The sequence below is a fragment of the Nothoprocta perdicaria genome, unplaced genomic scaffold (genome assembly GCF_003342845.1).
Source record: "Nothoprocta perdicaria isolate Ctin4 unplaced genomic scaffold, notPer1 scaffold_12, whole genome shotgun sequence".
NCBI lineage: Eukaryota > Metazoa > Chordata > Aves > Tinamiformes > Tinamidae > Nothoprocta > Nothoprocta perdicaria.
This window is the reverse complement of record NW_020454316.1, coordinates 2,705,425-2,730,100: the sequence shown is the minus strand read 5'-3', so window position 1 is coordinate 2,730,100 and position 24,676 is coordinate 2,705,425. Positions and strand designations below refer to the sequence as shown.

At 39.6% G+C, this 24,676-nt stretch overlaps 1 protein-coding gene across 2 annotated transcripts in view; it reads left to right on the top strand.

Annotated features, from left to right (window-relative positions):
* Nucleotides 1-24,676, top strand: part of USP22 (ubiquitin specific peptidase 22) — a 92,521-nt gene that overhangs the window by 6,633 nt on the left and 61,212 nt on the right. The window lies entirely within an intron of this gene.

Here is a 24,676-nt window from a genome sequence, read left to right as displayed (position 1 = left end):
CAGGTGACTCAGAGTAACCCGAGATTCGTGTTATCAGTAGGTAACTGATTAGCAAACAGTCTGTCCTGTGGAATACAGCTAATACTTCAACTTTTCTAGTCGTTGTTTTATGTAGAGTGTCACTCTTTAAAAAGAAACTTTCAGTTATCTTCAGCACAGTTTTAAATTTCTTAAATTCTTCTGTGTCTTTGTCTCTGCTGATTTTTCCAAGTTGGGAGAAATTGACTTTTTTTTTCTCCTTTTCCTTTGTTAAATGGAGCTTGAAATTAACATGACTCTTCTTGTCTACCTTCTGCATGGTATCATTGGTGATGTCAGCACATCCCTGGGAAATATTTCTGTGAAGGGCTACAAGGTACTAAATCTGTCATTGGCTTAAAAATTGGATGTTGGACAAGGTGAAACTCGCCAAAGTAGTGGACGTGGAAACAAAACTTGTTTTTAACACGCTGCTAACAAATGTGGCATTTTTTATCACAAACAGTGAGTTGTAAATTCTGATGGTTTGTAACAAATTCTGGCAAAGTTAAGTATCAAATGCATAAAATATCCACATCTTAAAAWCCGTAGTGGGAAGCAGATTGCTGAATATGACAATGGCTCAGTAATTCCAAAAAGGGRATTTAGGTAGTTCTTGCACCAAACTTTATACTGGACTACTTTCACACTCTGAAAGTTTGTACACACACAGTTGAGCTCTTCAGCATCAGTACATATGAGATGTAGATGCATGTGTTAGATGTTTAACTATGCATACATTGTTTTTGCGTAAATTCAGATTGTAGAGATGATTACTATACATTTCAGCTAAGAGTTTATTGAATGTTCACCTTGTGGGTTTTTTTAGTATTTTATTTGGCCTGAGGGGAAACGTTCTGACTCTTGCCCTAGTATATTAAACTGTGTTATCATCCGTGTATATGTAAAGAATTTTAAGAGCTATATGTATAACTTCACAGAGTGAGCATTACAGAATTAGTAATGGAACTTTTTTTTTTTTTTCTTCCCCTAAATGCACAAAAGACCCTTTTTTCCCCTTCCATGTTTTCTGGAGAATGGAGAAGATGAATTTCTTTTTCATACACCAACCTCCCCCTTATCCCTGTAAACCATCTACTGTTACTTGACAAAGTCTGTGTGATCATAATTTGGGCTCCTGTCCTGTGTATTCAGACTTGTTACTGCACGCAAGTCGGATGGTAACTTTTAAGGGACACTCTTTAGCATATACTTGGCAAATAAAACTTTTATCGTACACCAGATGTGCATCAGCTTCGTAAGTGTGGCTCCCTGGGTTAGCTGACTCATTTCAATGCCTCTTTTTCATTAGATGGGGTTTTGTGATCCTGTGCTGTCTGGTGACAAATGCATGATTTTCTTAAGGTGATGTATTTCCCTTTGCTGTGTTTGGTTACCTTCATGTTATTGCCTGTTTGATTCTAGCACTGAATCACCATCCTGCTTGGCAGCTAGTGACCAGGGGCCAAATTCTCATATCGTCTTATGTTTTGTACACTGCTGTTTTCTGTCATGCTCCCTTAGCAAACATCCCCCAAAACACTGTGTTTCTGCACAGTCTTCTTTACTTGGATATGGTTATTTGGACTGTTAACACTCACTGTTAATTCTGTGATTAGTCATTTACATCTACAATTTGTGGTAGTGGAATAATCTTAACAGTAACGTGGCAAAGACATGAAAATTCCTTCAACTTTTTGTTGGTTACAGGCTCAAAGAGCCTGTAACCTCTTTTATCACTGTGGGATTTTTCTGTAAGGATCACATGTCACTGTCCTTCATTAAGAATTTCTTTGTCTGAACATCATGTTTCTTGATGTTTAAATTTTAGTGATGTCCCAATAAATTCAGTTTCCTTGTTGAACCTTTTTATATTTTTTGGTATTGATTCAATTACCAGAATTGATTCCAACTTGCATGTGCAGAAGAGTTATTTTTAAACCACGTACCTGTRTATTGAAGGGGCCCACAAAATGTCATGGAGAGGTCCCAAAGTTCGTAATTTGGTTTATAGGACAGTGCTCTTTCCTTGGGGATTTGTGTCCATATAATAGTGTCCAATTAAAAATGAAAAATAAACACAGAACAGTAGTTAAATGATTTTTGTTATACTTGGTAAATCTTTTGTTCATCCAGCTGGTGTTTTGAAGACAGGGAAACTTAGGAGAGATGAGGATATGCCTGAAGTCCCAGGCACACGTCAGAACAGGAATGCAAGTGTTTGGGGGCCTTATCACAAGGTTCAGGAAACAGGAGGCAGAGGTTTTCTTGTCATCTTAGGCCGCGTACTGCAAAAGTTTGGCTATGGAAAAACAAACATTCAGCGAAGAACTCCASTTGGGCACTAACCTGAGGAGAGGTGATGGTCTACATATTTTTGGAAAGCCTGTTGTTTCTGTGGGTCCAAGTTATTTAGTAAACCAGGTTGTCTCAAGCAGGGGTAGGAAGGACAAAGGAAAATGACAAATTTAAGCTGCTTTTTYTCCTTAATGTTGAAGTTAAAAGCTAACTGTATACATTGGTGTTAGTGAGAAGTGAATGCAAGATGGAATTGGCAATTGGTCTGAGTAACAAAAATGCTCTTCAGATGCAGARCAACATGTAGTAACAGAGCAGTTAAAGAATATTTGATTTACTGCATTATTACTGGAATATGCAATTTAGCTCTCCGGCTGTGGTAGATGAGTCTTTTCTTATCAGTTTATGGAATTACCTGCTCTTGGCTGCATCTTCTTGCCCTTGTGCCTTTTGCTTCATGGCCTTGATGCAGTTGTGCCGGGAACCGGTAAGAAGAGCAGATAAGAATGCAAAATAACTTCTTTGCTGTGAATGATATTCCAGCTGGTTTGGCTGTGTGATATGAGTCAATGTATGGCTGAGCAAGCAGCTGTTCTGGCAGAGCAGAGTTGGTAGCTGCAGGGGAGGAATGCCTGGGTGATGGGAGAGGAGGTGAGCGGCTTAGGGGCCGCTCAAGGCGCTTGGAGAAACAATTGCTGCTCATGTGCAACCGCTGCCTTTCTCTTGGCTTCGCTGCTGGCAGAATCTAAATGTTTTCTGGGTGCCTAATGCCTGATTTCATCTGAAAAGTTCCATAACCGTAGATGGGTGTTCCTGGCTGGTTGGACCTGCTGCTGTAAGTGCTGCGTACTTCCACAGACACACTAGTGCATACTGAGCCTGCTTTGTAAAATGTGCCTTTTGTTTTGTGGTCATTGGAACTGATTGACTGTATGCAAATAACTTACCTCTATTCTAGCTTCCATGTGAAAAATAAATGAACCAAGGAGTGCAGAATGCTTATAATCTGTGATCAGCTGTTACAGAAAATCTACTTTTCATATTATGTTCAATTTAATGACATGAATAGTATTTTTCTAAGTAATCAAGTTATGAGCACTTGTTTCCTTCTTTAAGCAGGCTTGTTGCTAGGTTGAGATTACTATGTCTTTTCTAATCAAACTCCATTAGGATGTTTTGACACTCTTTAACATTTAGTTTAAAGCATCTGGTCGTGGCTCTTGGAYGCGCCCAGCTCGTGCTGCATATAGCTGAGGATGGTGGGATAATGGGATTGTAAATCAGCTATTTATGGTGCTGGTTTTCCTCTGGCCTCTTCCCTTGTGTAGTCTGGAGCAGCCCGAAGGCTGTTCTAAACCGTGCCAGCTGGCTGGAGCCCTGAGGGACCGTCGTGCCAGATGGAGGCAGCAGGAGAAGAGCAGCATTCCAGTAAAACCCTCGCACGCGCTCCCCAGCTCCAGCTGAGGTGGCAGCTCTGCCACCAGCCACATCAGGGCATCGTTGGGCAAGCGGTTGTGCTGGTGCTTGGTTGCCTTGTACTGGTGCCGCAGTGGAAGGGAGCAGAGCGGAGTCCGCACATCTCTTTGAGGAGATGCCTAATGCAGGTTTTGGCTTTTAAAACATGATATGTTTTAAAACTTTCTTTTTTCTTTTCCTACTCTTATGCTTCCTTGCTATATCCGTAAAATATTACAGTCCACAGCTTGTACACATACTCAGATCAAAATTTATTTGCTCTATCTGAAGACTGAGTAAATAAAGTGCTTCTTCATGTACTGTCCTTCATATTAGTGGCTGAAAATGAGTATCTTAAGTGTGCTCAAAGTTGAAAAAAATGAAGAGTTTTCATCATTTTGTTTGGTAAGCTAGCTTTCTAGATTTATTAAAGGTAACTAATGTCTTAGAAAACCAATAAAATCTGTAGTTGTCATAACTGCAGTACATTCAGGTAGGCCTGTAGTTGGCCCATCTCAGCTCTGCTGCTGTCTTTGCTGTCCAGAACAAGCCTAAAGGCAGAGTTTTCCTTTAACAGCCAAACAACCACGTTCTGCGGGGAAGATTTCCTGCATAACACACGTTGTACAATTTCTATCTCGTGGAGGCGAGGGTAGTGAACAGGTAAATCCTTGAAGAATTCTGTTGACCGCCTGCTACAACAGCAGACAGTTTCTAGAAGAGCGGAGGCACTGACTCACCTGATCTCTTGGAGCTCTCTTGCCCCACAGGACGTTGTTCTCCTTGCCCCATTAATGCAGATAACGGTTCTAATCTGTAGCCCAAAATAGCTGTCAAGCCTGGATTTCACTCTGGTGTTGGTAGCACAGATAGCTGATAGTAGTTGATATAACCCCAACATTATGAACTGTTTAGCTTAGAAAGAGAACGTGAAGCGCAGAAGCCTATTTTGGTCYGATTTTTCAAGTGTCTGATTTAGAAAAGCTAATTAATGTGATGTGGCTTGTAAAAAGGCATTTCATCTTCTAAGAAGAACTTGCTTTCTTTGAGACTAAGAAGCTGTCAACCTCCAAGCTGTGCAGATCCTAGTGGGAACAGGCAAGGATGTACCCTGTAGCTTCCAGTGATTACACATGCTGGGCACAGGAGTACGAGGCAAATGGACCACAGAAAGCAGCTCACGTTTTCTCCCTGGGTACTATCTCATCTTGCTCCTCTGGAGGACAGAATACTGGTACAGATCCATCTTTTTGTGATTCAGCAGGGCATCTCTTGCATTTGAGAGTCAGCAAAGCTGGTGGAGTTTTGGCATTTTGTCTTTGAAAAAGATGAATGATTTAGTAGTTCTGCCTATCATGAAAGATACGGGAGCTTGAGGTAGCAAAGCAGTGGGAAGACAGATAAGGAATAATTTACAAGCCACTGGGGCAATTAAGAACAGAACTTGAAACTCATGCTCCCTATGTGATTTCACAGGAATTTGGAGGTGGGGTGTTTGTGTTGGGCCTTTTTTTTCCTGACTGATCACTCAGATTGCAGCAGCGAGTGCAATCCCTATGAATAGTGTGAATGAACTAGTGYTGCAGAGCAGGCAAATGGCACCTCATTCACTGCTAAGTGGTACCTCTCTGCCCCAGCGGACTGAAATGCAATCTGGATGCTGCATGCTGAACTGTGCTTCTTGGGTGAAGATAATACGTATCTGCACACATAATACATATATGGCTTTAGATGCAGTTTCCTGATCTCTTTCCAAAGTCAACTTTTGCAGACTGACTTCAGTTACAGAATTTGATTTATCTCCATGTTTACTCCTTTGGTTGGGAAGCATTTTCCCCACCTTTTTCACATGCAGATAGGCTTTGATTTCAGGCAATTGGAACTAATTAGTAAGCTGAGTAGGTGAGTTGTGATCACTTAGTAACAGAATTCTGAATATACARTGGTTTTGTAATTACCCGTAGTATTGTTGTAGTTGAGAGTTTGGAAGGAGTGTTTTATGTTTTTACAGAGCAGAATGATTGAAATAAAACTTGAAATGATTGTAGAGTTTTCCTGATGTCATGCTGAAAGCTGTGTTGTAAATAAAGCCRTGTTGATTGTCATGCACATTGGACTGCCCATGTCACTTGAAGTACACTTTTGTATCCATCCATTGCTGATAATTTATGAATTGGAACCTCCTCCTTCCCCCAAAATGCTTTTGTTCTGGTTTTCCTCCGTGCTGAATCACTTATCTGCACCCATTCATGTACTTCAAGTCACGCCACTTAGCTTCCGCGGCTTAAAGTATTTCTTTCAAGTTAAGATCTTGGAWATAGAACACTTAATCTGTGAAATCGGTTCTGTCAACATTATGTATTTTTTCTAGACCATGAAATGAAATAAAGTCGCGTTAAAGGTGTAGCTGATGACTGGTGGAATCTCCTTTACTGCCTTTCCTAGCGAGCCAGATGAAGATTAGAAGTCATGCTTTGCAGCCTTATCAATTCTGAAAAGCAAAAAAAGGGCCGATTATGGTGAGTGTTCAAGCAGGAAGGAGATGGGAAGCTGGAGCAAACATGTTACCAGCTTCCTGCCTGTCCAGCTTTTTTTTTCTCCCCCTATTCTTGGGGTCAATGAGCTGGAAAAGCGGAATGGAATAACGTGCCAAATGGGATTTCTTAGCAGAGTTGATTTTGCTGTAACATCACCTCGGACCTTCCAGCTGGGGCAGGGATGGTTTTGAATCTGCGCTTAGCTTGTAGGTAACGCCGTGTGGTGCTGTAGGATACATGAGCTTAACCCGCTCAGTAATTTGGTGTGGGCAGGGTGCCGAGTTGGCCTCCATGGTGGTTTCCTTCTGCTGCAGTCTGTCCCCAGCTTGGCGTCGCGTGTTTCATCTCGGATAGGTTTGATCGCTGCGTGCCTCACTCTTGATGCACGGAGTGGATATTGAGCATTTTTGTCCAAGCTAGGAGAAACCAGCTCGAAAACCCATTTCTATAATTTATAATTCCAGGTTCTGTTCTGTAGCTCTTCCTTGGTGTCTGCCCCCGTTATACACAATATCTTATTTTCCATTCCCCCTTCAGCCTGAGTTTCACTTGCTGCTCCCCCCTTCTTGACTACACACTGCCTTTTTTTTTCCCCATAGAAATCGTCTTGTTTGTTTACAGTTTAGGCAAATGCCTGCATCTTTGTGCTCTTAATTTCTTAATGTGAGCTCACCCTTTCAAGTCTGATGGTGGAGTAGTGCTCCTGACACACTATCTGAGCAGACTGCTCTTCATGCCAAGGTTGCAAGTGTTAATCTTGCTGCAGACTGGGGTGATAATTCATTGCTGTCACAGCAACACATGCTGAAAGTTGCTTCTTGCCAGATTCGTTGGCTATATGCTACGCTAGAGAAAATTATTTCAAGAGTCTTATTGCGTAGCCAGATGCTGTAAAGCTAATGCAATCAGCCTCCCCTTCCCCCATTTTATGGCTGTTCTGACTTCAGGGAGGAAAACGATTATGTAGYGAAACACATTCCCAGGGAGTACAGSAAAGAGGTGGATGAACTTTGGATCATGGCTAATTTTTCTGGTTTTGCTTCTAGGGAAGTTTTATTTACTATTCAGGGTAGAAAGAGAGGGCAGTTTTTTAAGGTAGGGTGAAAAGAATTGATGTAAGCAGTGTCCTCCTTTGCTGTTGAGGTTGTTTTCTGCAGTAGCAATTTTTTAGTTTTTGTTTTAATTATTATTTGTAAACAGACGTGAAGGACTAGATTGGCTTGATGCTGAAGAATTGCAATTGCTCCTGCCATTTGTCTCCTTTCAGAAGAAAGCAGCTTTGACTCTTGGTAATATATAGATACCAGCCTGTAAGATGCTATTTGATTAATTTATAATTACATTAACTATAAAGCAATTTATAATTAAATTTAAAAATACATAATTTAATTAAGTAGCTTAGRTTGTTTTAATTTTACTTAGTTGTGATTTGTTTTCTATTGTGATAGCGCCTTGTAAATGCCTGGAGATGCATCTCCTGCAAGTGATGGCTCTGAGCTGCAGACACCCTGTGACTTGGGCTAATTGCTAGCTGACACTGTGGCCCAGTTCACAAAATACAAGTCACTGCCTTTATTTGCTCACAGATAGACATCTAGCCTGAGTAAGTACTTTGCAAGTCTCTACAGCTTGTAGCTGACTTGTGTCTGAGATACAGAGCTCTGAAGAGGGAAAATGGCAGCTTTTCATAGAGGATTTTAGGTCCCCAGGAACAGCTTATCATTTGCCCATGTATGCACATGCTGTAGGAAAATATGTAATGCGTAGCTTCTAGGAAAAACAAACTCAAAAAAATGCATTTTAATACCCAGTGTCATTTGATTACCAGTGCTATTATCCAAATCCATTTCCTGCTGATTGAGATGCAGACCAAATATGAGGAGAAAAGTTTGCTATACTCAAAATCATCACTCAAAGTACACATTTTTTGTTTTTTTCCCTGCTTTTCATTCCTTGTGTCTTAATTTTTTGTGTTACCATATTATAGGAAACATTATTTTACAAACTAAATCTTATTAAAACCTTATTAAAAGCTATCCCTGCTGTGCAAAGAAGAGGCGGTTAAAGAAACTGGGAGATATGCTCAAGAAGGCCTAAGGCAGTACTCATGCTTTTTTTTTATTTATTTATTTACTTTATTTTAAATCCTGTTGCAATGCTAAAGACTGTATGTTTGTCCACAAAATGCTGCRTGTGTTTGTAACATACAAATAGAAGAAGAGATCAGGACTAGAAATTTATATAGGATCCATGTAATGCTTGGCTCTACTCTGAGGAATTACCAATGATCTGCAGTTGTAATAAGTTTCCTTGAGAGTCTCGCCCTCTCTTTTCCTTCTACAAGCTCTGAAGTTGCTTTTAAAATATATTTGAAGTATATCAAAGCATTTCTTGTTCATTTGTGGGTGTTTTTTGCTAAGGTGGAAGCTGTAGTGAGCCACTTTCTCCTTCACTCCTGTTTTCCCTTGTCGCTCTCCTTCTCCTCCCCGATACCATGGTTTGTGGTTATTTATGGGCCTTTCATTTCTCAGTTTGCAGGGACTTTAAGAGCTGAGATAACTTCACCCTGCTGCTGGGATAGCCTGCACTGCTCTTCAGAGCTGATTAATTACRGAAAGGTTGAGCTCTGCATAGTATTTCTGGCCTCCACTGACATGCTTGAATGAATGATAGATTGGGGTTGAATCTGTCTCACTGTGTACATTATATATGTTGAACTTATTACTGGTATCATTTTTGTGAGTACAGGAGCAAAGATTTATTGAGAACAAACTAGAAGATCATTTCTTTGCTGGTATCACAATACAGACTGCACAGTGGTATTCTTAGCTCCATTTGCTTTTTTTAAAACCAGCACCAAGAATATACRAACTTTTGCTGTTAACTTTTTTTACGGAGCCTGCAGCTCTTAATGAGCTGTGCCTATACTAGCCAATGCCCCGGACCAGCAGAAGAGCTAGGTAAGTACATCTCACTAAGCTTTGCAAACAAAGAAAAGCTACATCAACAGAAGGACATCCTTAAATTGTACATTTTGTCTGCCAAAGAGCATTTCTTAATATGTGGGGAGCAATAAATAATTCTTAAGAGCTTTGGAAAACTGTTGATGTTGCCATAGCATGGGGATGATCAAGGTAGGGGATGATCTACTGCCCAAGTCCTCTCTTTCCTGCTTTCAGGTCTTGAAGACCAGTAATAATTGATGGTGCTCACAGTGAAGTCTGAGTAGAGCTTGAAAGTCGATACCATAATATAGGAGGAAAAAAAAAAATACTCTTCCAATGAGCAGTGTTTTTTACAGAAAGATCTAATGTCTACTAAACAATTCTTAGGAGAAACAGAAATGCTGGAAACACCAMTGAATGTATTAATTTTCCAAGGGTTTTTTAATTATCCTCTTCATTTTTTTTGTAGTGTAGATTTGTGTCAAGGTGCACTGAGGTATATTTGAAGAAAAAAGAGCAATCAAATTGCAATTCATGTATGATGAATAAATAACATGTTCATTTTGTTAGTCACCGCTGCATTTGAGAAGAGSTTGGGGGGTTCATTCTTAGGCCTGAGCTTCATTAGTCTTAGTGCTGTTACCTGTTAGGCTCTGTTTTGCACAGATTTGTTGGGTTCCTTCTGATTGTGTGTTGATAAATAACTAGTGATTATTACATTATATTTTTTAAAGGCAGTGCAAAACCTAAGCAGTGATAATTCCTGAAGAACCGCAGAATGATTCCCTGGACTCCAAGTGGACTTGTGGTTGTTTCAACGCATTATCTGCTCGCTGAATATTCTTGAATAATCAGAATATTCATCTGTGCAAGACCGATTTCTCTTCTTCCTCCTGTTTACTGAACTCTCCRCTCCTTCAGAAGCAGCATTTTCCACCTCTCTTGCTTACATGTTGAGATCCAAATTTGAACTTTTACTGTAACTCTTGCTAGGTRTTAAGAGAGCTTTAGGGAGAGTGTTGAGCCTGAAATAATTTTTGTATGAATTTTAAAAGCTCCATTTTGAAAGGTCACCTTCTGTTCTTAGCCAGATAAGTTACTTTACTCCTGCTTTTACACAGCAGTTCGGTTGGCACTCAGGTAACTAACACTGTGCACAGGGACCTGTATTTTAGGCTTATAATTATTAATACGCCAATATTTCCTACTGTGGATGTGGCCCTGATCCTTTTCAAATATCTAAGTGCTGGAGCCTTCTTTTTCCGTCATTTTGGAACATGATGTCAGTCTGAAGATGCCCTTGGGAAACTGTTTGGATCCTGTTTTTCTGTCCTTCTGTTTTCAGGCTCAGGTAGGCATTCCCTTCGCAGCTCCGAGTAAGCCATGGTCCTCAAGCAGAGATCCCACGGATGGCTGGATTCTGCTCCACTATGAGACTGGGAATCTAGGTGGCCAAGAAGAGCACTCTTTTTTTGTGGTTTCTGTCATCATGACATTTACTTGGGGGATGTTGCGTTACACGGAGTCCCAGTACTGCTGATTACAGCCTAGTCTGGCCTTATGGATCCCAGCTACACCCAGTTTCTGTCTGGGTGATCAAGAAAGATGATTTGAGTTTTATCACAGTTGTTACCTACAAACAGCTCAGTGAGCTTTGCAATTGGACGTGCAAAGCAATTTGTTCTGCCATTGCATTCCACACCTTGGGATTTTGTCCTTTTTTCAGCTTGAGTCCTCAGATCTCTTGTTTTTGCTTTACAAGTAGATAATTAAAATCACACAATTTCTATATATAATTGTATCRTTTAAGTTGCCTCCTGTGTGTTCTATGTAACAAAAACACACACACACCCAAGGGTTCCTAGGCTCTGCTGATGGGCTAAATTATACCTGAGAATTTTTTTCTAGAGATCAATCTGAACTTAAGGTAGCAATGTGCTTTTAGTAAATGAAACACTCCTCCTCTTAAAATTATTAGTGTTAACAGACATGCTGTGAGCCCGGGATTTGCTAATGTCAGAGAGAATCCAAGTCTGGGTTTTTATGCTTGCCAAATGTGRCATTATCTGTAGTTCTGACTACCTTGTCTGAATGAATCAGTTGCCTGTGCAATGAGTAGGTATTGGCAGTTGCCTGTAATGCATAAGCAGACTATCTTCCTTCCGCTCTTATAAACGTCTTTCTGTGAGAGTTCTTGCTATTAAAACATCACGTGCTGYTAATTGTCAGGTGCATGTGCTCCATAGCGCTCTTCATAGCTGATAAATGTCTCGTAGCTTCTCCTCCTGCATTTATCTTTTTTAAACTCTCTGCTTACAGAAACTGATATACTTCAGTCTAAACGTATAAGGCTACCTACTGAACTTTGATGGCATTAATATAAATAGACATAAATAGGGCAGAGGCCTCTGTGAAAACCATGCATCTTTTCCCATCGTAGAAACTAAACCTATGTTCTGAAACTATTTTGGGTTTGAAAATTTGAAATGGCTTCCTGGAGCTCCATATATACTCAGCGTTACAAGTACATGAAGTACCTTTTGAAATCATCTTTACAAGAAACTCAGATTCAAATTCCTCTCCTGTCTTAGAAAAAGTAGGAAGGTTATGCTGACTTTCTTAGTGATCTCATTTGCAATAGTCCTGTTTTGCAAGGTGTAGAGAGGAAAAGTATTTCTGTGATTCAAGACTAGAAAAAAAAAGTGATTTGGATTACAGCTTTTGAAAGGAAATGTGCCAATGGCTATTTCTGCTTACTTTTTATCCTTTTTTAATAGCTGTTCAGAGGTTTATAGTCTTAAGTTTGGAGGACAAGTTGTGCGTCTTCTAGATGCACTGAAGATGAATCTCACATGAGTGGTGAAATGGATTTTAGTTGTATAATGTATATTTAAAATTATTCCTGTAGCTGGACMTTCTGTATGGAGTTATCATTTGCGTGCACTTCATTTTTGTACAGAGTCTCCGTGAGAATGGTGATGGAGAGATCCAGAGGCAGCTCTTGGGCCCCATGCAGGCAGTGCTCCTTCCTCACCTACTTCCTTCACACTCATCACCCCAGTACCAGCTGCTCCAAAGGGTTTTAGCRCTTCACCCCGAGAAATGTGTAACTAGGGGGAAATAAATGCCGAAGGATTGATTCCCTGTACTCATGAAAAACACTTGAACGCACCTACAAACTTTTTGAAAATTTTCCCTTTCTTTGCTGTAGAAAACCTTTTCCCTACTTTATTAATTTATCCAAATGTTTAATCAAAGAATTAACTGGAGTCATTCATTAAACTTGGCAGGCAGATAGCCTTTCACTTCAAAATACTGTTCTAGATCTCTGGCAGCAGCAGCAGCATTAAATCTTTAATAGAAGTCTTGACTTCATCGGAAAGAAGTGGGAAATATTACGGAGAGTTTTACTCTTTCTTGCTTACAGGACACAGACATCAGGATTAAAACTCTCACCTTGCAGAAGTTGTATTATGCTCGAGTACTTTTGTCTATCTAACATACGATGSCAGTAGCTGCAATTGCTGAAAGTGAGTGCATTTGCATTTCCTTTTAAAATCAGGTCTTTGTCTTTTGCTGAGATTTATGAGCATTTCTTATTTTGGGTGTAGCTTTAAAAACTCTCTTTTTCTTCTAAATCTTTGCTATTTTCTAGCTTGAGTGCTATTATTTTAACTTAAAGTCTTGTCAGAAAATAGAGCAACTTGCATATAATGAGCTCTAATGTATTGTTAAAATGATGTCATGAATTGAAGTACAGAGTTGAGTATTTCTGTCTTGATCCATGTTCTGCAGAACTGATGGCATTTCTAGAACTCTTCCAGTGTGTGCTCTAATGCTTGATATCAAGGAAGGAGAGAATGTTYCTGGTCCTGGAAATAGTATTATCTTCACTTAATTATTTTGTCACCCTTTCTTCTGCAGCCCTTATCTTCCTTTGGAACAGGAGAGGGTAGGTGAAGCTCTATTTTAGAGACCACTTTCTTTTTAAAACAGGGCACTGCCAGAGCAGAACCCTTGTGTTGTTTTCTCTAATGTCCTATCAAGTAAGGAAAACAGAAGGAAAAATCTGTTGCTGATATTATTAAATAGGTCTTCACTGTAATTAATGGCCTGGGAATTTTTTGCTTACTTTTCTTATCCTCATGTTGCAAAGCTTGCTGTCCCTATGGAATTTTTGTTGGAATGCAGAGGTGTGTTCTGGCTAATGTGCGGCTTTCTTAGCCCTGGAGCCCAGCTGGCTGCTGCTGTCTGTATTTGTTTGGTCTTAACTAATTTTTATATCCATGCTTTAAATTAAACTAATGCTTTGCTCCATTAAATGACAAACTGAGCACAATGTCCAGAAATGAAACCAAACACTATAATCTACTAATTTTTGTTTTCAATGTGCAGTATCCTGTAATCAAGCAGCCTACTAAAAAGGAAGATGGGGAAATAATACTGGTGCCTTGTAAATGGTGCTAAGCTAAAGTGATTGGCCTTTACTGAAGGAACTGGTTATATTGACCCAAAATTTTGGCGCTTTCCCACGTAAATACTGAAGACGAACGAAGAGGTGTTACCAGCGACAAGCTGGTCGGCATAAGATGATTTCTTGTCAAATCTGCATATCTTTTGCTATAGGAGCTTATGCATGCCTATATGTAGCCCTTACCTGGAGTCTGCCGATGCTTTTATGTTCTCGGGTCTTGTGGCAAGCACCACGCTTACATTCTTTCCTCCACATCTTGCCTGGTCCTGGCTTAATGTTCTAGTCACTGCAGTCAGTGGGATGATGAACAAGGATGAGAAGTGTTGGTTTCTCCAGCTTCATCACTGAACACAAAATTATTTCAATGATACCAGACAAATACATCAAGCTCTGCCCACTTTCAGCTCTGCTGTGCCAAAGAATATTTTTTTTGTAAGATACAGCAGCTTCTTGTGAGTAAAAAAAGCTCTAACCTTCTTTAGATATTTATTTTCACAGCATTAAGGACTGAGCCTTCCTCTCTTCGCCCTGCTCTCCCTACTGAATTCATTTAGGTTAAAGCTAAGCAGAAGTTTTTCCTTTTGCTAGGTGAGTGGCTTCTGACCCACACATAAATGCTGTTTTATTCTCATGTTCACTGTAGGCAAGCAGCCTAAGCTAGGTCAAGATGAAGATTTGAATCTATTTGATGGTTCTCCATGTCACTCTTCAAAGAACTGTATAGAGTGAGGCTCTAGATTTTTATTTTACTTTTATTTTTTTTACACAAATGTCAGTGGACAGATTTAGGGCCTGGTTGTCAACTCGATTCGCTTACAAATTTGCCYCATGTTTATTAAACTGCCTGATCAGTATCAAAGCAAACTTCCTAAAATCAAGACCCCTGGCAACGAGACTTTCAGAAAGATGCAGATAATTGCATTAGTAATTAAACTGTTAACCAAAAATAAGTAAAACTCAAGGATGACAAAGATCTGTTTTTTTCTAATAGTTCTCCTTTCAGTGATGCCTCAAATGCACTATTAAAATTATCAAGTGAATTTTTATACACTTGATTTCAAGCTTCAGTACAGAAGTCTGCTTGCCTATCCTAACCTTACCTTTGGCACTAATATGTGAAATACAATGTCAGTAGTTTATAGGTGTGTAGGCTGCTGTTTGCTGGGTTTTTTAAAAATATATATATATATATTTTGATTAGTTGGATTTTGCTGAAAAGATGGGAGTCTGAGTAGTCTGACAGGGAGATTTCTTTAGCGGTAGTCAACAAACCAGAAAGAGGAAGGAGAAAACAGAAATGGGAATTTCTCCTRCAGAGTGGTTTTAATCTTAGCTTCTGAGAGGAAGGCATCAGCTTTATAACCCGGACTTCATAAAGTAAAGGTCTTCAACATGCCTAATCTCTAGCTTGTCCATTTTAGAAGCTGCTTTATTGCTCATGCTAGTCAAAGCACTGCAGCTAGATACCCTGCAAAAGCTGCAAAAAAAAAAAAAAAAAAAAAAAAAAGGCAAAAGTTGCTTTTTAATTCTTTTCCTCTGAAAGATGTGCAGTTTTTGAGGATTTGCGTGTTCTGTGATGAGGACTGGTTAGCGCATGTGGGTTAATGGTCTTTTTGGATCAGCTGATGTTTCTGGCACGTTTCTGGGGAACTTGGTGTGTGGTAATTGGGTGATCAGTCTTTGGAAGCAGAAGCTGCTTCTCGCATCTTATGTCCTGTAGTTAGTTTTCATTTTATGGTTTTGCARCGTGTCTCATGGACCTCACAAGAGGAGTAGAACTCATTTTCAGCTCCTTTTAGACAAGGAGGAAATTTTATTCATATGGCAAAAAGTACGTTTGCTTTGGGTGCCTTATTTGCTCTCCCATTTATCATACATATCATCAGTGAAAGGCCTGATTGTCAGGATAGTTCTGAGCAATGGGGTTAACTTCTGCTGTGCCAGTTGGCTTGCTCTGCTGCAGTAAATATAAAAATGCCACATCTGATAACTCTTAAAGTCTTGACAGAACGGTGCGTAGCTCGTATGAAGCTTTTAAGAGCAGAAATGTTTCCCACCAGACTAATGCTGTTTGGTTAGGCTCACCAATGGATTTACCCTATTTAGTGCAGCATTCTTTGCCTTTTAAAACAAAACAAATAGTCACTAATAGATGCACTCTGTCACTCAATTGTTGCTCATTTTCTGCTCATTTTTCCCCCCTTTTTTTTTCCTTTTCTCAGAGTGTATTTTGTCTCATAAATAAGTCATGCCACAGAGAATCTGTGCTGTAGCATTTCCTATCCATCTTTCCTGCTAGAAGAATTGCTTTGACTTTGATGTGGACTAATTAAGTTCACTTTTTTTTATGGACATCTTACAGTAGTTAAAGAAAATAGAGCTGAAGTATCTATGCTTCTCTGAGTGAGGCTATGGAACTTAGGACTTTGATCTACATATCCTGAACTTTATATATATATATATATATATATATATATGTATATGTGTGTGTGTGTATATATACACACACACACTTTTTTTTTTTACTTTTTCTTTTTTTTTTTTTTCTGGAAGAATGCTATGTAGACTATTTCTATCAAAGCARCATAGCTAACTTCCCCAAGCATACCTGTTTTCATATGAAGAACCAAATTCTCCTGCATTTTGTCCTGTGTGAAAACTCTGCTGCGTGGGCAGAGTTTTATTGATGCTGTCTGCACAGCATCAGGCAGGTCTGTCTGTTCAGCTTGCTCCTTGAATTGCTTCCCAAGTYGCCTGCTCGCAGATTAGATCAATACATTACCTAATAGGACGTTTAAAAACATTTCCACGATTTGCTGACACGGGGGAATGGGGAGGTAAAGTAATAGATTTTGTGCTAGATCTTAGCGTACACTACTGCAGTATTGGCAAGCCCCTTGTTCTCATGTGAAATTTGCTACTGCAGTGGTGCATTGCAGGAAATAGATAAAAATCAACACACAGTATATCCACACATCATATATATCCAATAAAATGGGTCGTGAAAAGAGGCATGCATTTGAACCCCATGCAGCTAACATGTTTTCACAGGGCAAAATTTTTCTGCTTTTACAAAAATCTTATTGTAGAAGGACAGGCAATTTAATTTAAACCAGATCCATTATTTAAATTGTTTAAGAACGCAGTAGGCTCTTAAGTGCATCTTTCGTAGAGTGCCTGACAAATCATTCAGGTTTGCAAATGCTAGTGGTGTGGATGAGACTGCTAAAGGAGAGGAGAATAAGAAATTCCTGCATAGTCATTGGGACTTAGGCAAACTGCTCTTCCCCCCCCCCCCTTTTTTTTTTTTTTGAAGCATAACTGTGGAGCTGTGACTTTCTGAGAAAAACAGAATTATCCCTGCAGAATATCCTCTTGTTTTCTCCTCTAGCCTTTGTTATCTGTCCCTTGAACTGTACAGCTTTTTTTTTCTCTCCAGGCTTCAATTCAGCTATAGAATTTCATATGAAATAAAAATTAGAAGTCATTTTGAAGAAAATAAACTGGAGTTTAATGCCCAGGTCTCATGGTGTAGCCTCTAGAGGAAGAAGAGCAGGAGAAAACAATGCAGGTACAGACTGAATAATTACTAKTGAAACCTTTGATTCACCCTAAACATATCTTTTAGTTTTATCTCAAAATACTCTAGTTCTGGATTGGCACATGTGGAAGAGCTTTTGAAGCAAAGCTTTATTTTTATGGGTTAGGTAACTTTGGCTGCAGCCTTGACCTCACTAGAGGACTCGTCTTCATTGCAGAGTTGATGCACATTAAGATGTGTAGCTGCTCTTCCAAATATTATTGATCCACGCAAGCCTTTAAGTCTGATGTGTTGGAGCCTTAGCTGTAATCTCCTCCTTCAGGGTAGGCGCACTCCAAGCTTAAGATAGCACAAATTGTCGACAGAAGTAACTCTCCAGCTGCAAAGTGTGATTGCTTTAGAGCATGAAGGCATTCGTGTACCAGCAGCTGTTTCGTGGGGACAAATGCCATGAGTTTACTGCTGGTTTCCATGCTGCCTTTCAGTGCAGAGCCTTGCTGAAGCTTTGATCTTGCAGACTGAAAGACCGCATAAAAGCAAGTCGTTATTCTTGTTCTGATTCCTCCAGAGAAAGTCATCTCCTTGGAGCAGCTCATTTTGGAACAGGGGAGGTCACTTTAGGATAGGGTGATGCTGACAGATAATTGCACATAGTGTTAGCAACTCTTGGATGAGACTTAGTAGGTTAGAACTAGAATATCCTCCTTCAGGAGGCCTGATTCTCCTGGCTTCCAAAGTAGCAGCAGATTTCCAGGAAGGTTTCTTTCTGACTCATACCACTCTTCGTATATTTTAGTCCAATATTTGTGGATAAAGAGAGGAACAAACAGGTTGTCTTTTCTGAAAGAACTTTCTGTGAATTTTCCTTTACTCATCTCAGAGCAGTTGTAGTAAGCTTGGGCACAGCAAAAAATGTTTTTTTAATGTTATTGATCCTTGAAAATAAATACCACTGGGAATTCTGAAAAGCAGGTAGGCTTATAAAAAAGCTACCATTATTACCTGACATGTATGGAAACTTTTTTTTTAAGTTCTTTTTACATGGAACTAGTTTGCAGTTTCCCTTAAGTTTCCCAAACATTCCTTAATGATAGTATAGAATGAACCTCAGCCAATCCAGGGCTAAAATAGTACTGCTGTGTAAATAAGCTATAGAAGGAATTAATCGCTGTGCTCTAGAGCCATTCAGTAATATTCATTCTTTATGAATTGGAGAAGGAAAGTGAATGGTCCAACAAATGGTTCATAAGCTCGCAGACTCTGGCATGCTTTCTGCTTTGTGAAAGTTCCTGGGATAATTTTAATACAGATTAAAAAAAACTTATTATTTTATATTATTGTATATATATATTTTTTTTAAGAGGTGTTCTAATTCTGAGTCTTGTTGCTTCTAGCTAATTTGGCTGGAAAATGGTTATATAGATGCCTTCTCTTTTTTCTCAAGTCAAGGAAGAGCCCCTCTGTCTTATGCCATTATAAACCTGGAGGGTTTAGSCCTGTGTTTCTGTTGTATGTCTTGTCACTGGATCGGTGTTCTTCTTTACTGACAATTCTCTCTTACACGGAGCACTTATTCTGGCTTTCAGCTCTGTTGTGATCTTCTCGCCCTTCAAGTAGGTGGATAAAAAACTGTTTTTACTCTGTCCTAAGTCAAATCCCAAGGCAATATACTGTAGTACAATCTTTCATGGTTGTTTTTATGGTCAATTTTATATTTGTGGAAACCAGTCCGGGTTTAGCMAACAACCTTAGCCAATCTCTTTCTGCGGTTCTTACATATGGGCTTTCTAGATGGGCATCCTGGGCAAACCCATGTGGCTAAATGTGCTTTGGTTCCTGGTGGGTTAGCTAGGCTGCTGTTTAGACAAGTTCTCCTTTCTAGAAAAGATAACTTGGGCAGTTTCATTTGTTAATACAAACCCCTGATTCTCCCAAGCCTCCAGAGTATTTGTCAGGATACAGGGGGGAAAAAAAAAAAAAAAAAAAAAAAAAAAGACAGTAGAGACCTGCCATTTCCAAGTAAAGAAATGAGATCATTTGTCAAGATCCATCTATACAACTGAAAAGGGACAGGATTAGTATGTCCTTGAATCGCTTAGATCAAGAAATACTAATGAAGCAGATTGTTTAGAATGTGCTGATRTTGCCCTTTCACCACAGCAAGTCTGGTTCCCTTTGCTAATGCAAAGACCCTTCCCAAATTGCCTTTAGAAACTTGCATTGGAAAGCAGGAAGCAAAGACTGCAGAAACCATTTAATCCTCCTTTACCTGACAGGGAGCACTGTGCACCTAAAACTTCCCAAAATGAAGTCAAGGTCCATGAAAAGATCCCAAGGCTGGAACTGRCCAGCTTGGTGTGTCATTTTCGCCTGATAAGAAGGAAGGTTTCTCATGGTTTTGCTGGGCTGCTGCACCTTGGTGAGAGGTTTCAGCAGTTTGCAAGACAGAAGGAAGTTGCCTCGAAGTTGTACTTGAGCATCTTTGGTATTGCACTCAGCAAAGCTCTTCCCTCCTTTGGCAATTTCTTTGCTTACAGGCAAAAGTTTTTGTTTCCCTGAAATTCTCATGCCTCACTTTAATCTGCCACGGACAACAAGCTGCTAAAGTGGGCATAGTGGTATGTTTTTGTTTATACATCGCTTGAGAAATGTGATGTGACTGAACGACCTGGGCTATTTCATCTTTAATTATAAACTGTAATATCGGTTGTGTTCAGACTTGTGCTCGGGTAATTGGAGGCAAACATCCTGTTCACAGAATAGCAAAGTTCTCTAGGCATTTTCTACCTGCCGCACCCTGCTGCTGTAAAGACGAGACCTGAGTGTGTTACACAAGTTTTTGGTCTCCCTAGGAGCCAGCAAAGAACAAAATCCTTAAATTTAATCTATGCTGTTGGATAGACATGGAGTATTTAGCTTTCTACTACTGTAACAGTAAAACGATTGAAACAAGCACTTGGAATAACCCAGTTCCAGAAGTTGCCTGTACTTAGCTGTTTCTCTGTGTTGTTTTTGTTCTATTTTGTTGCTTTTTTGACTCTGATACACTTATCCAACCCACAAGTTCTGTGACTAGCACACAGTTTTGCTAGCGCTTTCCAACGTTTTGCTTGTACCACTGACCTCAGTGAAACTGGAAGCAAAAGTTATACTCTTGATGGAATTTTCTTTTGGAAAGAATAACTTGGCAATATCATAATTAGACTTGCCTGCAGGAAGTGAATGAATGGCACTCAAATTGATTTTTATTTTAATTTTTTTTTTAAAAAGCTGATGTGTCAGAAACACACACTGACTCACAGTGACTCTGAATCATCTCACCAGCGTGTGGAGGAGTGTTATATGCCATACCACAGGGAACTGTGGAATCTATTCCCTATTTTTGTTCCTTGAAATCTATGAACTTAGCTTTGAAATGTGATTATTTAAATCTCTTGGCCAGTTTCCTAATGGCCAGTGGCTCTGTGGAATGTCTGCCTGGGGAGAGGAGGAGTCCAACAGGAAACATGGACTGAGGAAAGGATTGTTAGAAATGTTATAAGGCTGATTTGACCTGAATTTGTTACTCTTGAGGTGCAAAGAGTACTCGGGGTAATAAATCTTGTCAACCGTAGCTTAATACTGGCTTTCTCCTCCCACAAGGCAGAAGAAATGCTGCTGTTCAAACAGCCTGAGGGTCTCCATCTCCAGTGTGGAAAGAAGCAGTGGTCCCTTGTATGTCCTTTTGTGATCATCTGCCCTTTTGTCCCTTGAAAAAGAAGCTAAGGGAAGCATCTGTTCTTCACTCAGCATCTGCTGCAGTCTCCGCTTTGCATTTGGACAAGAATTGGGTTTAATAGAGATGAGACAAAAGTCTCCATACCCCGTTCTCCTCTTTATCTAGTGAGCAGCAAAAAGTACTGTTTATTGGCCTCTTCACGCTAATTCGTATATTTCTGTAGGAATAAAGGATTCCAAAGATCAATGTTTATTGTAGGAGCTGGCACAGGTTCCTGAGGCTTTGGACAAGTTGCTACTCAAATTTCTTGTCGTCTTTGCCCCTGCCACGTCCTTCCCTGCTTTTCCTTCCCTCTTTCTTCCTCTTGGGAGACCAAAGTTTAGAGAATAGCGTGGATGGGAAGGGGAATGGGAATACATTCATATATATATATGTGTGTGTGTGTGTGTATATATATATATATTTATTTTCATTTTTGTAACTCACAATATCTATTATGAATTCAAAGCAATTTTAAATGTAAATATGTATGATCATAACAGGAAGGAAAGCGTTTTAGGACTAGAATTTTTTCCTACTTAAATAACTATGGCAGGGCTTGGACCAGTACAACCCTTGGAATAGATTTCTTGACACCTCACAGAAATTCGGCTTGAAAATTCAACAGAAATGAGTGGAATTCTGCAGTGCCTCTCTCTCTTTCACGTGTTAAAATGTCAGGTGTGTCTTGTGCCAAGAGGTATTTAGAAGGTCTAGGGGAAGCAGATTTGTATCAGGAGACTTTTTGCTTGCCTCCGCTTCTGCATTTTTGGTACACAAGAATTTTTACAAGCTGAATCTGTTGGAGGAGCTAATGTCACAGCAACAATTAATTGCTTTAAGAATGCTTGGAAATGATCAGGAAGAGCTGCTTGTGGCAAAACTTTTGGGTCYAGCTTCTAACTTTTGAAGCCTCTGCTTTCTCATTAGTGCTACCTGCTTCTTGTTTTCCRGTGAGCCTTGGTGCTGAATATGGTTTGGAGACTGTTTAAGGTCTTTGGCCTCTAAGCCTATAACTAAGAGCATCTTTATTCTGAATATACTTGGGACATTCAGTGTAAGCATAAGAGTCAAGGTTGCTCAAGTGCTCTAATGGACAATTTCTTTAAAAAGAGATCTTCCATGTGTGCGATTACATAAAAATGGAGTTTCCCAAACTGCATCTAAAATAGTTAGAAATTCAGAAAAATGGCTTGGAAAAGAGCATCGAATGCCCTTCTGTGGCCTTCTGCACAGATGACCTTGCAGGGATGCCCCATTGCCATCAAAATTGCCCTTGGCTGGAGGGCCAACATTATGTGATGCTGAAATAGTGCATGGCTGGAGGTGCTGTGTGTGTGTTTCTAAACCTGATGTGCCACCTGCCCGGTTGTCCTTCTTTCCATAGCTGGAGTCTGTGCTGGCCCAGAAAGGGACATTTAGGGCTGAATTTCAGACGAACACGTGTCAGTACGAAACTGTGCCAGGTTGGTGCCTTAATTCTCCCTACCACTGTTCTGATGATCTCCTGTTCTTTAGGATAGAAAACCAGTAACAAGCTGTTCTGACAATTCGGGAAGGCTTGAAGTGTCAGCACTCCAGTTTATTTGGCTTCCCGCTGCCTGCCTCTTTCTTTCCAGCTTATTTTTAACAGTTAGGATATGAAGTGTAAAAAGCAGGTAGAAGTAGATGCTCTTGACCTGCGTTACCATGTGACCAGCTCCCTTTTGTGCATCCTGCACTAGTTTCRCATCCTTGTTTGCCAGGTTTTTCAGCTCTCTTTCAGAAGACACCGAGAACCGTTTGCAGCAGCCTGGTTGGTYTGGTGCCATCATCTCCTTGTCTGCAATGGAGATCAGCAGAGAAGTCACTAAAGATGGGGTTTAGATGCTTGGGCTTCCTGGCTCTTGTGCTTTTATCAGAAATATTTTAGTTAATGTGTATGTGAGCATGTGAGTGTACAGCTCCCCTTGACAGCACTGTGATTTCCCAGGTTTCTCCTATATTAAAAGTCAGCTGTAATCCACCATAAAGAAGGGCCTCTGGTTTCCATGTGCCTCCTGGTAGAAGATGAGGTCAAAAATAAAGAGCAGGGTGGGCACATGGAAGCCCTGATGGACTGAAGAGGAAAAAGGAGGAGGTGGAAAAGACAGGGAGATCCTTAAGGGCAAGGCGAATAAAGGAGAAGTATGTAGGGAGCAGAATAATGATGGAGAGGGCATGGAGGAAAGGGAAAACTCCTTCCTTTCCTGTCTCTAGATACCAGAAAGCCACTTAATCTGGGGAACACACCAGAGAAAAGTGGGAGGTTCATTTGCTTCAGCTGCAAGTGCTGATTCCTTCTCTGAAGTATCGAATAGGAGCAGGACTCTTTTTTTCTTCCTTCTCCAAGACTTATTCCCAACCAAGCTTGTGACTTTCCGGATCTGACTGACTTTGATTACTCATTTGCACTTCTCTGTTTTGTCTTAGTCACAGACTGTAGCCCCAAGAGATGCGAGCAGGGTGGGAGTATTATGAAACAAAGTAACTTGATTATTTTTTTGAGGAGCAGGGGGAAGTACTTTGCTTTAACTTAGCAAATTGTTTAAAAGCACAGAAAGATGAAAAGGAGACAATTCATCTAATTAAGAATAGCCACGATGGGTTTTGGTATCGATTTTTTTTCCTTTTTTCCTTTTTTCTTTTCCACTCTATCATCTTTTAATCTTGTTTTCTTACAWTTTTTTAAAAAACAGTCTTAATCTATACTGAACAAATACAGGATATGGATAAAATAGCTTTATTTAAATTATTAAACTTCTCTTTACACTTGTAAATTATTTTTTCTTATTTCCTTAAATGCCATATAAGAATTCATATGAGGATTTTTAGTGTCTTTTTTAACCTTTAAGGCTAAAATGATCAGCGATATCTACATGCTTGTTATGTYATCCGTCTACCATACATTTAACGCTAAAGATTATTTTTAGCTGGCTAAGTAAAATAGCCGGTTGCTGGAGTTGTTGTCATAGCAGCAGTCTTAACCGATAGGCCGACCCTATTTAGCTCTTGCAGCCAAAGAGCACCCGTTAGGCAACAGTTTGACAGTTCTGCAGCATTTTCTAAAGATGGAAATTGCTCTGGTGGTGAAGATTTTTTTTTTTTTTTTTTTTTTTTTTTTTTTTTTTTTTTTTTTTTGGTCCTGCTTTAAAATATTTCTGTAGGTGTGTGTGCAGTTTGATTCAACCAATCTATTTTCATTTTAGTGGAGCTTAGGAGAACTTTGAATAACGACGTGCAATTAAATATCTACATCTTAATTTGTAGAATTGCAAAAATCAATAACACGCTTCAGAATACTCCAAGCTGCTTTGTTGATTTATTATTTTTTTAACAGCCATGAATATTCTGAAAGAGAAATGGCAGACTAGGAAACAGCATCATGCTTCATTTATTCAGCACTAATTTTAAGTTGTGGCAGATTGAGCAAATACTGCTGAAGAACTTTGGGGTTTATTTTGGATTAAATGCACTGCCTAGGTTAGTAGATGATAGCTTGGTATAATAGAGGTTTCAGATTTTTTTATTATATTTTTAAATGTGAAGAAAAATCTGTTGCTATATCAAAGAGCATTGGAATGGCATTTTTACAGTAGTCTGCAAAATAAAGCTTACTTCTGTAAGTGACGT